The following is a 17,578-nucleotide window of genomic DNA, read 5'->3' on the forward strand; positions in this document are numbered from 1 at the left end:
TTCCCTCCGGATTTTTGCTAACGTAACAAATTAACTTAGTCGTACGTGGCCTACATAAGTAGAAGGCCGTTGCAATATTATAACGTGATAATGTTAACTTTGTTGATCAAGCCTAATAACCTAGGCCTTTTGCTAACGTAACAAATTAACTTAGTCGTACGTGGCTTACATAAGTAGAAGGCCGTTTCATTATTGTCATGTTGTAATGTTAACTTTTATATTATGCAAAATAACAGTCGAGCGTTGCATGAAAAATGCGACCATGAAAAGCAATATGGTTGAATTTAAGCTTAGAAAAGTAAAAGGTCTAGTTGTTAAAACTGGAAAAGAAAAGGACAAGATATTCTAGTAAGAGAGAGAGAGAGAGATAGAGAGGGAGAGGGAGAGAGAGAGAATGGGGAGAGATGGAGAAAGAGAGAACACAAATTTAAGTCTGGAATTTATATTTTACATGAATTTATTGTTCAACAGGATACTCAAATAAGATATATGAAAGTTTCCTTAATCCATGGTGTTTGAAACAAATGCGTTAATCCCACCAGAGAAAAGATATTAGCAAATCAATATTATAGTGAAGTTATGAATTTGCGGGTACTGGCATTAATTGAAACAGCATTATATGAATACTAGTCATACACGCAAAAAAAAAAAAAAAAATTAGTGCAAAGAGTTCATACAATGAGGGGAAAACAATGAAAAATAACAAAGAAATAAATTAAAAGTCAAAGATTAAAAACCAGATGAAAACATATAGAAAGTTTAAATATTTTCAAAACGAAATAACAAGAATCAAAGTTCTCATACGAAGAATCCGGAATTATACTTTTGATAAATAAATTCAAATTAAAATGGAATGTGTATGTAATAACCCAAAATGTGTCTAATCCAGGTTTGTAAAAAAAATCTGTTTGCAAGCAGTCGATGGATAAAAGATGGATGGATGGATGGATGGATTGATTAAGGGGTCAAAGCTCAACGATTTGACTTTTGAGAACTCTACGAAACTCCTCCGACAATTTTTGGTCTAAACACTTGAAATTTTAGATATGGGTTCCTTGGGCATGGATCTAACTTAATAACTTGATTTGAGCCCAAAACAATACATTTTAAGGGGTCATAATAGGGGTCAAAGTTAAAAAAAGTTAACCGCTTTTTTTTTCTTTTTTTTTTTTTGCTCAACATACACCTCCAAATACCAGGGCAACGCCGGGCTGAAATGCTAGTATACATATATATATATATATATATATATATATATATATATATATATATATATATATATATATATATATATATAATCGTATGACAAACAAAATGTCGTACATTACAGATGTTCGTATAACTTTAATTTTAATATGCAGTTTTACAAACCTGTACGCGCATATGTCTGTTCCACGTGAAACTACGTTTTGACCGCAAAAAATTCCTCCTTTTATGTTAATATCAACGCCTGCGCGTGTTTTCTTGTCATTATTACTACTGAATTCAAATGATTTTTTTTTCAATGGACATGGAGTTTCGTCAAAACAAGATCTGTCTGGGTTAGTAAAAAAAAAATCATAAATATTACAAACATGACAGGACGGAATTCAGACTTGTGTTACGTGTGTTTAGTTTTAATACCTATTTTTATATCTTTTGTTTATGTGCATATGTGGGCGACAATGCATTTGATAACTTGATATTTTCTGTTTGGTATAAACGTTTAGGACTTTTAAGAGTAGGGTTGTTTTGTTGGATGTATCTATTATTATTATACTATATTATATTATTATACTAAATCTGAGTTAATCATTCTTTTCGTTTCAGATCAATTATAACAGAGTGTAATTCGAAAACAAACAATTTTACTTTCATAGTACCTGCTTGCTCACAAATGTACCCCTCAACGAAACCATTAAAATATTTGCTGATATGCTTTATTGTAACCTGTTATTCTTCTCCTGATTTTTCCCGAGAACATTATACTGCAACTTCTGGAATTGGCCAACTAAGTCGGTTAGTTTCAGCTTCTATAGCTAAATATATCAGCAGGTTGATGGTTTGGTGATGGGGCGTCTTTTGGGTACTATACTAGCCAATATTTTCCTAGATTTTCAGGAATCGTTACTGTGAACTTCGGTTCCTAGACTCTTTGGTTATTGGCGCTATGTAGCCGATATCTGTGTCATTTTTAAATCCCGTCACGAAATAAGTAACTTTTTTTTTTTCTGAAGTTAAATAGTTTCTGAAATGTGAAACGGCCCCGGCTCCCGGGTGTCAGGTTACAAAAAAAAAGATAGCCTCACACAGATAGGTATTAACAACAGCTTGCTCGCCGTGTAACTGACTTAGAAATATAAAGCTACTTCGGTCGTGACAGTCCTTATTTGCCACTCCAACGAGTGACGGGGCCGTGGTTTCAAACGAAGAGTCAGACGTGCAAAGTTACAAGTTAAAAAAAAAAAAGAAGAATTATTTTAGTGGTTTCCGAACCTCCTCGTCGTGAAAATGCAATATGTTCAATCAACGGTCGGATATGTCGTCAATCAGACTTAAACAGGAATTAACAGCAAGAGGAGAAAGAGGAAGAAGGCAAAGGAAACAGAAGCCACATTTACTATCGTAACAAAGGACATAAGCCGTGCTTTGAATTTCAAACACATGTATTTAAAAGCAATGTCAATAGTTCAGATTAGTATATAACTCAAACAATAAAGAAAAAAGTGAGAGTAAAAAACAATAGTCAGCAAATATATATATATATATATATATATATATATATATATATATATATATATATATATATATATATATATATATATACTAGCAAAAGTACCCGCCGTTGACTGGGTTCAAAAACAGCCTACAGAAAATGGACTCTGATTTATGAAAGTATGATAGGTTATGAAAAGGAAGGGTTCTAAAGAGATAGCCTCGAATTTGGGGATATCAAAACCAAAGCAAAATATGATGAAAGTAAAAATAAAATAGATAAACCCCATAATTTATTATACCATACCTGTTCACACTGAAACATTTATCACAATATTCTGTGGATCTATATTAAAAAAAAAACTTGTTAAACTTTGTGACATTTTTCCATTCTATGGAGGTCAGGTGCAAACGAACACCCCATAATTTTATTATACCATATTTCTTCAAACTAAAACATAATTATCAAAGTATACTTACGCAGATAGATATGAAAAGTCTTTATTAAAGTTTGTGCCTATTTCCATTCTATGGAGGCAAGGTGCGAACGCAGACACCACAATTTTATTATACCATCCCTATTTAAGTTAAAACATACCTATCAAAGTATTGTTATGTAAATCTATATCAAAAACACTTGTAAACTTTTTTTTTTTTTTTTAATTTTTAAATTTTTTATTTCCATACTTTGTGGACCAGGCGCGTACGCAGACCACATAATTTTAATGAATCATCATTATGCCAGATCAAACATACCCATTCCTGTGTCTCGATACATCTTCTATCATTATATGTAATCAGTTTTCTATAATAGTCAACCATATAGGAGCCTATTCGTGACCAGACACACACAGACGTTAAGCTTTATCTTATAAATATATGTGTACCAACGTTATCGGCGATGAACTTCAATGACGGGTGCTATTGTTTTTCTCTTTTTATTTTTTCCCTTTCTCTATAACTTAATTTCCCTTTAACTTTTTTCTCAATGTCGAGGGGGTATTTTGCTATTTAGAGTTTATACGCCGTTCTTTTCTCCCAGTTTTTCTTTTATTCCAAGAGGTTTTATCCATCACTCTGATGGAATTCTGACGGAGACGGGACTGACTGCTTTACTGCGTACGGGAACTCACAATATTGACCCCTGGGATTCCCTCAACTAGCCACTGGTACACACACAATCTGACTGCCTAAAAGTAACTTTGCGCTGATATTTATCCTGAGAATCTGGGTCCTGGATATGACCTTAAACTATATCCAGTGGTGAGGCCCCAGCTTGTGGGCTTTGTGGAGTGTGGAGCCACCCTTTAATTACCATTGCTCCCAGGTCCATTCTGACCTGGAGTGGAAGTACCTGTTAGGGTCCCAACTATGGGTTTAATAGAAACTGATTTGAAAACAACAAATATATTCTATTAAAAAAATTTCTTCAAAACCTTTGGATTCGGCATTAAATAACCCGAAAAGGGTTGATATGCCGTAAAACAAAAACAACCAACCAACCTGAGAATTTAGTCGGGCAGTGGCGCTATCTCCATCCCTCGATCGACCAATCAACTAATCAACGAGTGCCACATCGACTCATGCAGAAGCGTATTAGTCAATCGGACACGCAATTCCAGTCTTCCCCAATGAATGTGACAGCGCCTGACAGCATGTTATGGGGTTTAGCCGGGGGCAACGGGTGATTAGACGATTGCCTTTATTGCCAATCAAAATTCCAAAGCGAATCAATACTGCCCCTCCTGGCCAGAAATATCTTTAACTAAACAATTATTATTTGTTATTTTTACATGGATATTGCGTCATTTATCTTCCAGCCAAACACACACGTATACAAGCCCTGATATTTACTAGTTGACATATTGTTAAGGTAATCAGAGTCTGTAGGTATTATGGCAATAAACTTGGCCTGAGGGCTAAATCTACACCAAAAAGGCACTGAAGCTCTACTCAAGTGATAGCGTTACAAAGCCTTAATTTATCTTAAAAATTATGTTCTGTCAGCGTGTACTTCTTTGCACATGCCTTTAGAGAAATTTAAGGGGCAGGTAACACTCTAGGATTTATGCCCCTTTCATTAGAACATTACATCGTTCTAATTCGTGGTGAAATGCAATTTTTGTATATATGTTACTTCATTATGAAGTCTTTGAGTCTGGCTGGAGGCAGTCATTTCCGTAATGGGTTTCGTCTCGGAAATTTGTTAGCCATTGGGGTTTGGGGCATTCCCCAGTGCTCTTCCTGCAGATGTAAGTTGTATTCACCCTGAGAACCTGGGATGCGCTCGAACTTTCTCGCTTGAATAGAGAGGAGTTTCTGGTGACTTGATGGTTTTCTTTTCTGCACGGTTATCATAGTACGTTTTTTTATGACTGTATAGGGTTTGGGGTTGTACGGTGAGGGGAGTTTGTTTTCTTTCTTTTTCCTGACCAGGACTTTATCACCGAGGCAGAGAGGAGTTGGTTTTGTATTTTTGTTTTTTCCTTTTTATTTTACCCTTTCCTGTGAAATCATGTTTTCGATGTCATTATGCATAGTGCTGGTTTTTTAACGGTATTAAGTATGCACATATTTGTTTCTATGCAGTAGAAGCTTCCAAAGGAGACATTTTTTGTGGTGGAATGGGGGGGGGCTCTGTATTGCCATAGGAATTGAATAACTGAGTTCTCCAGTTGTAATCATCCACCGAGGTAGCAAGTATAAATATTTTTAAAGGACGCATAAAGTCTACACCTCTTCATTTTCCTCGGACCATAGAAGTGTGATTTTTCTATGGTTTTACCTGATTGAATAGCAAAATCTCTGAAATATTGTCCTTGAAATGGGGAGCCATTATCGGACTTTAAAACGGTTGGATACCCTCGTTTTGACAGCTGGGCATAATTTCATCGTCCATCTACAATTGCAGCCTTCACGTTCTCTATAACTTCACGTTCTCCATAACTTGCTTAACTTCTTTAGAAGTGATGGATTTAGTTATGTTGTTTTGAACAACATAACTTATGTAGTCATTTGCTGCATTGTCTTTTGATGGTAAGTAGTGTAGGTGTTGATTAGGATAGTCTGCAGGGTTTAGATCATATTTCCCAGGCTGGCATATCAAACTGTATTGATTAGGCACGTGACGCAGATGTCAGTGTTTTATTCTGGTCGTTGTTGGTTTGAAACTCTTTGCAATCCCAAGAAGTGGTCGGTGGTAAGTGGTGATGGCGAACTTTGCTCCATATACATAGAGATGGAAATGTTCCACTGTATACGCAACAGGTAACATCTCTCAGTTTCAGAGGATCGCTGTTCTACATCCGTAATAGCACGACTGACATAGCATAGTGTCCTTTTATTTTATGTAAGAACTGCACATTATCCAACTGGGTTTGTATCTACGAGGATGTTATGTCTTTATTTGGGTCGAAGTAAGCTTCTTTCCGTTTGTTAAACGCTAATTCTTCTGTTTTTGTTTCACCTCCATCCTGTGCCATTCTTTATAAGTTGTCAAAGTGGTTCACTAATAGTTGCTTAGTGTGGGATGAATCTTGTCACATATTGGATCATGCCTAAGAATGAGTTTCACTAATGTTATTCTCGGGGTTGCATTTCATTATAGCATAGACCTTTCCTGGGTTATGTGATACTCCATTTTCACTGAGAATATGACCAAAGAAGATTATTTCCCGTGAAGAGAAAATGCTTTTTTCTCTGTTCAGATTCGCTTTCGCATTCTGTATACATTTCAGTGTGGCTTCCCGGCTGTTATCATGCGATATTTGGTCGCATTCGTGAATTATGATGTCATCTGATTTTTTTTCTCTTGGGATATCTCTAAAAAGATCAACAATTGTTTTTGAAATAGTTCAGAAGCTACATTTACTCTAAAAATTACATGTTAGTAGCGGAATAATTCTGCATGTGTGGCGAATGTTGTGATATATCCGCTTGATTCTCCTAGTTCTAATCTGTGATATGCATTCAAGATGTCTAACTTGTTTAACAGTGTAGAGCCGTTTTAAGTTGTCTGTAGTCGGCGTTGGGTGTTTTATCCTTTGGGTGGCTTAATTTACCTTCCTCATGTCGATGCAAATACGTACACCATCATTTTGGGGGGAGGATACAAAACAGAACTTACTCAGGGGGTAAGTGCAGTGACAACTTCAACCACGCCCATTTCTAGGAGACGTCTCAACACCCCTCTTCACATAGAACGATATTGTACGGTGTCGTTGCGTTACTGGGGAATCTGAGAAGTCGATGTAGAGGTTGATGGTAAATTCAGAATCTTTTTCCATTTTCCCGTCAAACAGCGTAGGAAACTCGCCTGGATCGTCAGGTGAGATGAAAAGTGAGATAAATTGAGATGAAAAAGGCAAGATGATCGTCACGTGAGATGAAAAGTTCAATGTTTTCATACCTAATGATTCGACAGAGTTGACAGTAAGTAAATTCTGCAGTCCAAATAAGGGACTTTCACTGTCAACCACGAATATTTTAACTCTGCAAGACGTGTCCCAGAATTTTATAGTGGCATTTATAAATTCTCAATAGGTGTTGTTTATCTGGACTTGTGTGCGAATATCCGAGTTGTAGCGTTCTGTACAGATAGTTTGTGCTTAAACTATCGTATACACGTTCAGTAATTATATCGACACTAACACCATTGTCTAAAACGAAAATAACCGAGGAATTATTCACAAGAGCAGTGACTTTCGGTGTTTTAGGTGACGTCAGGATTTTAACTGAGAATACAAATGATGTAGAAGATGCAGAATGATGGGTGAAATGAATTTCTCTTACTGCTTTGACTTTGCATACTCTCGCAACGTGGTTCATTTTATTGCATTTTTAACATTTCTTTTCATCGGAATGGATAAGTCGGGTGTGTTGAAAAGTACCCACAATCCTAGCAGGTTTGCTGTCCGCCATCTTTTTTTTATCTACCTTGTGCTCGGGTATTTGGGATGTCGATTATTTTGCTACTGGTTCTCTCTACTACCGCTGCTGCTATTTTTGTCGTTGTCCCTGTGTGTACGGTGCTGTGGTTCTCTTTGCCGCGTATATGTAGTTCTTTCTGGTCCATGTCTACAGCATATGTATGGGCTAATTCAAGAGCTCTGGTCTCGTCTCAGGCCTCGTCCAGAACTTGTTCCGGTGTGTAATTATCCCTTTAAGCTTTTCTTCTAACTTTAGAAGATACACATACTATAGAATTTGGTCAATAATTTTCAAAGTCGCACGTGGAAGTCAGGGCTCGTTGACTCGCGTGATATGAGTCTCGACATTTTGTCCGGGCTTTGACATTTCGTATGAACTGTTTATCTGAGGTATGACTTTTTTGTCATTTCATATTCGTAATGAAGAAGGGCAGCTTTCCTTTTTTTGTTATTGTCAATGTCTAGGGGAAAAAATAGATTTTCCAGCCTGTTCATCTACTTCTTCCAACGAATGCCGGTTATGTTCTGATCAGCGTGTACGCTTATAGCTGGGAAAACTGGTAAACCATCTTTGGTCATTATTTAATTTTATTCCGAAATTCTTTGTCACCAGATGAAATGTTGAACACAGAAAGGTAATAACAACGTGTTCGCCGTGTAACCAACTCACAAACCTTTATCGTTTTATATGTCTTCTTTTGCAAATACTTTTAGAGTAATTTAATGGGCTGGGTAACTCTTTGAGATTTATGTTCCTTTGATTAGATTACAGCTTTCAGCCAGCCTGCATTTCACTATGGAGATAGAGCAGGATGACTCCTTACTTTTTTGTTTTGTTTGTATGTTTTGGTCGATAAGAAAGCGAATAACTTCATTGCCGCTAAATATAGAAAACTAACTTTTATGGACTTGTATATTAGTCGGGATTCCTTCGGATTTATTAATAATAGGATGCTCAGTTTAACAAAGATGCTGATTCACTGCACTCTCATGATTTGCATATTACCAAGGCCGCTGCGAAGAAGGTGGACTCTCTCTACCGTGCTAGAAAGCTACTTACGCTTGAAAGTATCCTGTACCTCTACAAGGCCACCGTTCGTCCATGTATGGAATATTGTTGTCACATTTGGGCTTGTGCATCTGCTACTAGTCTCCCACTCCTGGACAGGGTTCAAAAGAGAGTCGTCAATCTGATAGGTAGTGAACTGTCGTCTAAGTTTCAGCCTCTGCCCCATTGATTAAATATTGCATCCCTCTGCATGTTCTACAAGTATTTTAATGGTGAATGCTCCGATGAACTACAAACACTTGTACCCCCTCGACATAAACAGTCCCGACAAACCCGACAAGCAACTTAATTTCACCCTTACACAGTAGAGATACCTAGATGTAAGAAAGCCTTCTACTCCAATAGTTTCTTCCCCAGAACTTCTAGACTTTGGAATTCCCTTCTGAGACTCTGCTTTCCCAACTGCACTGACATGCGAAAGTTCAAGTATAATGTGAACAGGTATCTTACTTCTCATCTTCCTACATAATATCCCTGCAACTTATGTCCTCAATAGTAGCCCTCTACATCAAAGTGGCACTGCGCCTTGTTTGGGGTGAAAATGGAATTTAAAAAAAAGCCAGGGATATATATATATATATCCCTGGCTTTTATGTGTGTGTGTGTGTGTATATATATATATATATATATATATGTAGTCATCCACATACAGTACTGTTTCGATGGTTCACAGCTCATCAGTGCGGCTAGACAAGCCACTACCTCAAGCCAGGATCGAAACCCGATCGCCCAAACGACAGTCGGAGCTTCTAACCGTTGCGCTATACGGCTGCTGCTATGCAGGCACTGAATTAACAATGTTTTGACATTGTCTAAAGTACCTATATATATATATATATATATATATATATATATATATATATATATATATATATATATATATATATATATATATATATATAAAGGAGTTTATATCTAGTTGGTGCATATATATATATATACATATATATATATAGATAGAGAGAGAGAGAAAGAGAGAGAGGGGGGGAGAGAGAGTGAGAGAGAGGGAGGGAGATAGACAGACAGACAGAAACTTAGGGTAAACCTCATGTTCTTTCCCAACCTTCGCCTTGAAATACATCGACGTTTTACCATACTGTTCACATTTGTTCTCCCTTTTTTCTTTTTCGTTTATTATTAACAGCTGTTGTTGTTTCGTTCCCTGGTTGTGCGACTCAAGCTAATTTAAACGGTACACATCGAAGTAAAATAATCTTACATATACGTTTTAAAAAAAAAAAAAAAAAAAGAGGGGGGCGGGCTTTGACCCGCAACAGCTGATTGACCTCTTTGAAAACATAAGTGGCGCCATCTGCAATATAACCTTCGTCCCTTCTATTGTCATTGATAATTACATCAATAACAATTACTCATCTTCAACAGCTGTCGTCATGCGTTTTATTCCAAGATTGGGATCTTTTTCATAAACGAAAAGAAAAACATGACAAAAAAAAAAAAAAAGAAAAGACTTTATTAGGCAATTAAATAGCGTTTTTTTTTAATTTTGTTTTTTGTTTTTTTGTACCCTAATCGTTGTGATCCTTTCTTTTTGTTTTTTTGTTGTAAAGCTGTTTTTCTGTGAGTTCATTTCTTCGCTTACGTTGATGGTGATGACTCTATTACGTAAAAATTTTCGAAAATGAAAGAATGAAAACTCATGGCCTTGATGGACTGGTGTTTTCGTTGTCAAACAAAATCTACTCATTCGGTGTCAATTGCAATGAATTTACACAAGCACACTCATTTAAAATCGCAAGAGAATATATATATATATATATATATATATATATATATATATATATATAGAGAGAGAGAGAGAGAGAGAGAGAGAGAGAGGGGGAGAGAGAGACAGACAGACAGACAGACAGAGCATCATATACATATATCTATGTACCTGTAATTTTGAGTTTTTCTCGAGTTGAAATTGATATTAAAAGTCTGCTTTTCCTACTTAATACTTATTAAAACAAGCTCCTTAATATAATCAGTCATGGATATGCGAGCGACTTTATGGTTTCTTATTAGATTATTGGTTCTACTTAACTATTGCGCTGAATTCTATTTATGCATCGTTTCTATATTTTGCATAAAAGCGTGGAATTTAAGATGAAAATGTTCCAGCACACACACACACACACACACACACACACACACACACACACACACACACACACACACACACACGCGCACACACATATGAAGTCACTTTCTCAGTGTGTGCGTGATAAAGTCTCTACCAAACTCCTCTCTGAATACTGTGTCTACAGAAAGTCGATATATATGATATTTGGTCCTGTAGCATACGTTCGATTTGGTTTTCAGCCAGCAAAACTTTTTGCTTAAAGGGTCAAAATTGCAAACAAAACAGTTAACCATGGCATGGTAAGTCGAATAAAACATTATATCTGTGCGCATTGGCATTTCTTAATTTTTTTTCCGTCGTGGATTCATATCGTGGCATGATGTTAGGTCATTTGGTTTTTCACACCTTAAACGGTGGCTAGCGAATGTTTCCATCAATTCCTCTGAACTCTCTCGACCCACGCGCTATGATCCCCGCTAAAATTAACCTCTCCTAATTCGTTCACTTCGCGTTCGGGACGGTGGCGTAAGTAGAGAAAGATATTTATATATGACGCCAAACAGGTGTGGATGGTGTTACTTGTCTGTCTCACATGTGTTCACGTTCTAAAGTATGGACGTTTCAGAAGGATGTGCTATCTGTCTGACGAATATTTTTAAAAGAAGGATTTTCTAGCCATTCTACATTAGAAACCCGTCATGAGCCCCCGTTAATATATATATATATATATATATATATATATATATATATATATATATATATATATAGTAGAGAAGGCTGCTTAAATATGATATTTTGATTAATGCAGATTTCATATTTATTATATATTATATTGGGCTCAAGATATAGTGATGGTTAAAAGTTTTAAAAAATGACTCGTGTGCACCACCGAGAATCGAAAACAAAATGTTTAGCTTACAACTTATTTTTCCTTTTACGTTAATGCCTGAACTATTAAAACATGTTTGCTGCAAGGCTAAAGATTAAAACAAGAATCAATAGCTACTACGTTACACATGCATATTCGTAATGCCATCGTTCGGTCTTCACTTGGCAAATTGCATTTTTTTAATTTTCACACTTTTCCACAGATTTTTCTCGGGTAAAACCCAAATATAAAGTTTTGCATAGGTTCGATTAGGCTATATAATCAGTTTCATGTATCTAGAACAAAAACTGACAGAGGAGTTTGGTAGGCAAAATTGTTTAAACAAATATTTATACACATACATAAATATGTATAGAAAGTGTTTTTTGTTTACTATAACCTTTTCCCGCAAATATTACCTAAATATAAATCGTATAGAATATCTGCATGAACATAATTACAAATAATAGTTGACTAAAGATGATCATTCCATAAGAAAACCGAAAAACTAATAGGGAATTAATTAAAATAAATGTTTAAAAGAATATACAAATTCGCAAGATCTTCCCACGGTCCATATTTAACAAAGTTGTATTTTCTTTTCAAATAAATAGAAAAAAGGGATTTTAAGATGAATACACAAAAAGTACAAATTATAGAAATATATATATATATATATATATATATATATATATATATATATATATATATATATATATATATATATATATATATTTGTTTTTGTTTTTGCGATATGTTTTTAATGAATGCAATCATTTACGAAAGTGCATTTTTACCTAAATGCGAGTTGGGAATAATTTTCCCTTTAACCAATTTGGTACCCCCATATGGGGAACGGCATATATATTGTTTTTTAAATATAATTATCCACTGATACGTGTTTCGTCGTCTACGACTCATCAGAGTAGCTGAATCTCACTAGATTCAGTCACTCTGATGAGTCGTAGACGACAAAACACGTGGCAGTGGATAATTATATTTTAAATACAATCAATCAATCAATCAATATATATATATATATATATATATATATATATATATATATATATATATATATATATATATATATAATTATTCTAGGGGTTAAGCAACCGATGAGTGAGGTTCATACAATAGTACTCAATACCGAAGTAGACTAAATTATATTTTTATTTGTTTTGCATAAGCATTTGTGTATTGCTACACATTCATGAGCATGTTTTGGTCGCCAAATACAACAAACTAGAGACTTCTTCAAGTGATACTGCTTATACTACGTCTATATACCCCTGAAAGTGCACGACACATAAATGTTCATGTGAAACAAATAAAAAGTATATATATATATATATATATAGAGAGAGAGAGAGATGTTATTTATTTGTTTTTTGTTCGCGAAAGTGCATTTTTACCTAAGTTGGGAATAATTTTCCTTTTGACCAATTTGGTACCCCAAATGGGGAGCGGCATGTGCATTGTTTTTTAAAATATAATTATTCACTGAAACGTGTTTCGTCGTCTACGACACATCAGAGTGGCTTAATCTAGCGAGATTCGAAATCGGGACCTCATAGTAAGAAGCGTAAACCTCTACTACTAGACTATCTCGTGCAGGATTTGATTATATTAAGTATTTATCAAGTATTATTCTATATTATATTATAATTAAGCTTTGCTGTGCATTAAAGACACGTGTGTGTACGGCGGCATTGTCGTTGTGTGAATCTTAACTAGTTACTCCCACATAAACAGATCTGTAGATTAATGTTCTTTGGTAACCAATCCCTATTTTTTGACGACAATCATTTCCGAAAACTATAAAAATGTTACAAAAACGAGAGGAGGCGGACAGAAAGATTTTTTTTAAATAAATAAATAAACAAAAATATGAATAGGCGGAAGGAATAAATATTTGTCCTTAAAATAACCCAATGAAAGACAATACACTCCCCGAATCGGTAAGCATTTTCCAAATACCCGGATGAATTTCGAATATTCCACAGGGACGTAAGCATTAGGTTTATTTAATAAGACAAAATTAAAATATTAAGATAAGTATACCAAAAGAAAATATTTTAATGATTGACTTCTTCGATACGTTTCCATTATTGATATTATTAGATTGAGCTCTCCATATACGTATATATATATATACATATATATATGGATATATATATACATATATATATATATGGGTATATATATACATATATATATGTATATATATACATATATATATATATGTATATATATCCATATATATATATGTATATATATACATATATATATACATATATATATGTATATATATATACATATATATATACATATATATATACATATGCATATATATAATATACATATACATATATATACATATACATATACATATATAATATACATATATATATATATATATATATATATATATATATATATATATATATATGCGCTTTCATCTCGTCTTTCAAGAGTTAGCAAGTAAAATACGTGCCTTTCCTACCTCCCAGATTAATTCATTTCAAGTGGTTTTGGAAAAAAACAAGAAAGCAAAAAGCAAGTCACACAACAACCTAAGATATACCTCACTGCCTTAAATGAATCAAGAAATAAATCCTCCATTCAGTAGTAAAAACTCAACGATGAGTGTTTTTAGGTCGTCAGAATTCATAATAATCTTAATATCAGAAGTTGTTATATATGAAAAATTACATTATTGCCGTAACTAGACTAATTTTTATGGATTTTTTAAAAAAGTAATATATCTAGATAAATAGCGAATAGGAATTCTGACAAAGCGTTTTTTTTCATCAGTTTTGCTGGAGGGTGTATACCAGTATACATAGTCACCGCTCATCAAGGCCCGAAGGCTACTCAAAGATAAGGATTAATAGCTATTGTAATAGTCGGTGATAATGGACAGTGCATATTAATTTATTTTAAAGGATGACTCATCAGAAACTCCTTTATGTTAAAGTTGAAAACAACCATGTCATAGTCAGTTGAGAAGCAGCTTCTCGGTATTGTGTTATACAGACGAGCAGTTCTAGGAAAAAAATAACTCTCTTCATAAAATTTTCGCTTAGATTTAAGCACAGATGGAGAATAAGGGAAATTGCTGATAGTTGTTGTAGCTAGTCGAGTGTTTGTTGTGAAAGACTTACCAGGAGGAAACCATAGAGTGAAGCTCAGTCGAGCACCTGCCATGAAAATAGCGATAGATCAGAGAGAGAGAGAGAGAGAGAGAGAGAGAGAGAGAGAGAGAGAGAGAGAGAGAGAGAGTTTAACGTTTTTTTCGTTGAGGAAGATGTAGCAGAGACGCGACAAGTACCCACCAGATTTCGTTTTTTTTTTAAATTTTTTTCTGTTTTATACCCTGCTGAGACAGAAAGAGTGCGCTGAGCAGCTCCTCCTCAGATATGGCAACAGTATCCCATCTTAGGGTGTATTTGGTTCTAATTATTGATAAGTTTGGCAACATCGCGGACAGATACATGCATGCCGCATATTTTCAGTCATGAGAGGAAATACGGGGGATAGGTGGCCCTGGTCGTAAAGGGTGGAATTTGATGATAACTTCTATAGGAAAGAGTTTGGCTTTGTCAGATGCTGACAAAATTACCTCAGATCCAAGACACATATCTATTCAGAACTGTTATGGGAACTTACACATTCATTCGTAATGGATTTTTCTAATCATTATAAAATCCCTAGTTTAATATCCAACGCGAGACTGCAGACTATCTCACTCAACAGTCGGATAACACCAACAACCTTTATTTAGTATTCACTTTCTTTTCTACTTAAACCCGTTGTTTGAGTCTTTATTTATGATCCTTTCTTAGAGCCACAACAAAAATCCTATTTGTTCTTCTTTAAAACTAGTGGGGACCAAGCTGCTACTCAGCCACTTTAGACTTGACAGAATGAGCATAGGATTCTTTCGCGTTCTTTATTATCTTTTTTGCAGTGATTACCGGCTTTTGTTTCAAATCATCTATTTCATTAAAAGCAATGGAAATCGTAGTTTCCGTGCGCAGTGGCGGGGGAACATTCTGAAGTGAACCACGGTTGGCTGGTTTTTGTTGGAATTTCTAGGAGCTTATGAAGTGGTCTATACAAACGGTTGACCAGTTAGCACTACAGCGGGCGTGTTCTTTTTAAATATGGAACACAGATGTATATCGGATATAAACGTTCGGAATCTATTCCAGTTAGACTATGGGCAGATGCCTTTTTGAACTGATATGCGATTATATAGGTCTCGCACACCCGCACACAATTACTCAATTACACACCGGTTATCTGCCTTTGTTGTGATCCCTGATTTGGCCGACAGGCGACACTCTACTTCCTGTTTTGCTTTCTTCGCCCATTTCCGTTATATATATATATATATATATATATATATATATATATATATATATATATATATATATATATATATATATATCTTTCTCTCTTTCTCTGTCTGTATGTCTGTCTGTCTTTCTGTCTGTCTCTCTCTCTTTCTCATTCGAATCGTCCACGTGAGGCTGTCACATTACGCACACGCCTCGACATGACGTTTTTCTTTTCAAGGTAAGAAAGAATACATGCGTATACCTTAACGAACTCTTACATACACAATGAACATACAATACATACACGCAAGGAGCATTCTATGTCTATACACAAAGAAACTCATACGCACGGCGAATATTTTTAACTTTACGCATGCTCGCTAATACACACACACACACGCGCGCGTGACACAACCACACTCTGTATTGTTCATAACTTCTGTGTAACTCTGCTTTAGCGTTATTCCCTTTGATTTTTCTTTTTCACATGCACTCGGCAAACTGGTTTTTATTGCTGATTGCTTATGTCGATGCCTCACCTACTAATGGCCACCTTCCACATTCAATGTAACAGCCTCTATGAAATATCGAGCACGCAACCTACAGATAGGTAAACTTGATCCCTACAAGGGATTAACCCAGATTGCTACAAGCCATAGAGTGTTGATACATTATACGGTGGAGAGGGATATCTTAGGACTTATTACATTTTGTTTTTATCTTAATTAAGACAACCAAGTGATCGGAAGATCTTTAGGAAGACAGAACGAAGGATGAGCATAGTTTAGAGCAAGTTGTAGAAGACTTGTAAATTGTCCGTTAGCGTTGTACATACAGTTGGGGCTGTCAACAATCTCTATTAGGTCATAAGCAATCGAAAAATCAGGACCTCCATTCATCATCTGTTCTGTTTGAATGTAAACATTGAAGTGTCCACATATGTGAATGTACGCTTTTGCGAATATATCTTATTCTTTATATATACCTATCCTTTTTTAAATCCGAAGCTCTACGTTTGTTAAGATATAACAACAGAACATCTATAATATGAATCTCACCTATCTGTTTAAATATATGCATGTATGTTTGTATGTCTGCCTAAAACTTTCGACAGATGCGACGAATTTTCACAAGACCGGTATCGCTTTGAAGCTCGACTCTTCGGACGACAAATATCGAAAAAATTATTTAAAAACATTGATTCCTTCATTCTCAACTGAACATTTTTTTACAGGGAGGGGGTCGCTTTTTTAGCCGATATTTTCGAAAGTCATCCTCTCTTTTCGATTGACTAGCCTTAATTTAAACCTTCGCCACTACCAGGTTGGCGATGGGCGTAACGGCAAATATATCACATTTTTTCATCAATCAAGACATTTCATGCAAATGTAATATGCACAAACTGCAGCACAATATCTGAGGTATGTTATAGGCATATTACCTCTCCACTTGCTCGATAATCGTGGATTCCTATATTTTTCTGCTGAGAGTTCCCTGCCAAAATCGGTTAAAATCACTGGAAGTAGTAAAATCTTTTCTCTCTAATTAATTCCCCCTTCCCCCGCCACAGATTTACATCGTTGCGTGATCGTT

General features: G+C 35.3%; 1 protein-coding gene across 2 annotated transcripts in view; it reads right to left on the minus strand.

Annotated features, from left to right (window-relative positions):
* LOC145277722 (sodium-coupled monocarboxylate transporter 2-like) overlaps positions 1-17,578 on the minus strand; it is a 248,743-nt gene that overhangs the window by 13,052 nt on the left and 218,113 nt on the right. The window lies entirely within an intron of this gene.

This window comes from Euprymna scolopes, chromosome 6, assembly GCF_053919585.1.
Source record: "Euprymna scolopes isolate OS-2025 chromosome 6, ASM5391958v1, whole genome shotgun sequence".
NCBI classification, from domain to species: domain Eukaryota; kingdom Metazoa; phylum Mollusca; class Cephalopoda; order Sepiida; family Sepiolidae; genus Euprymna; species Euprymna scolopes.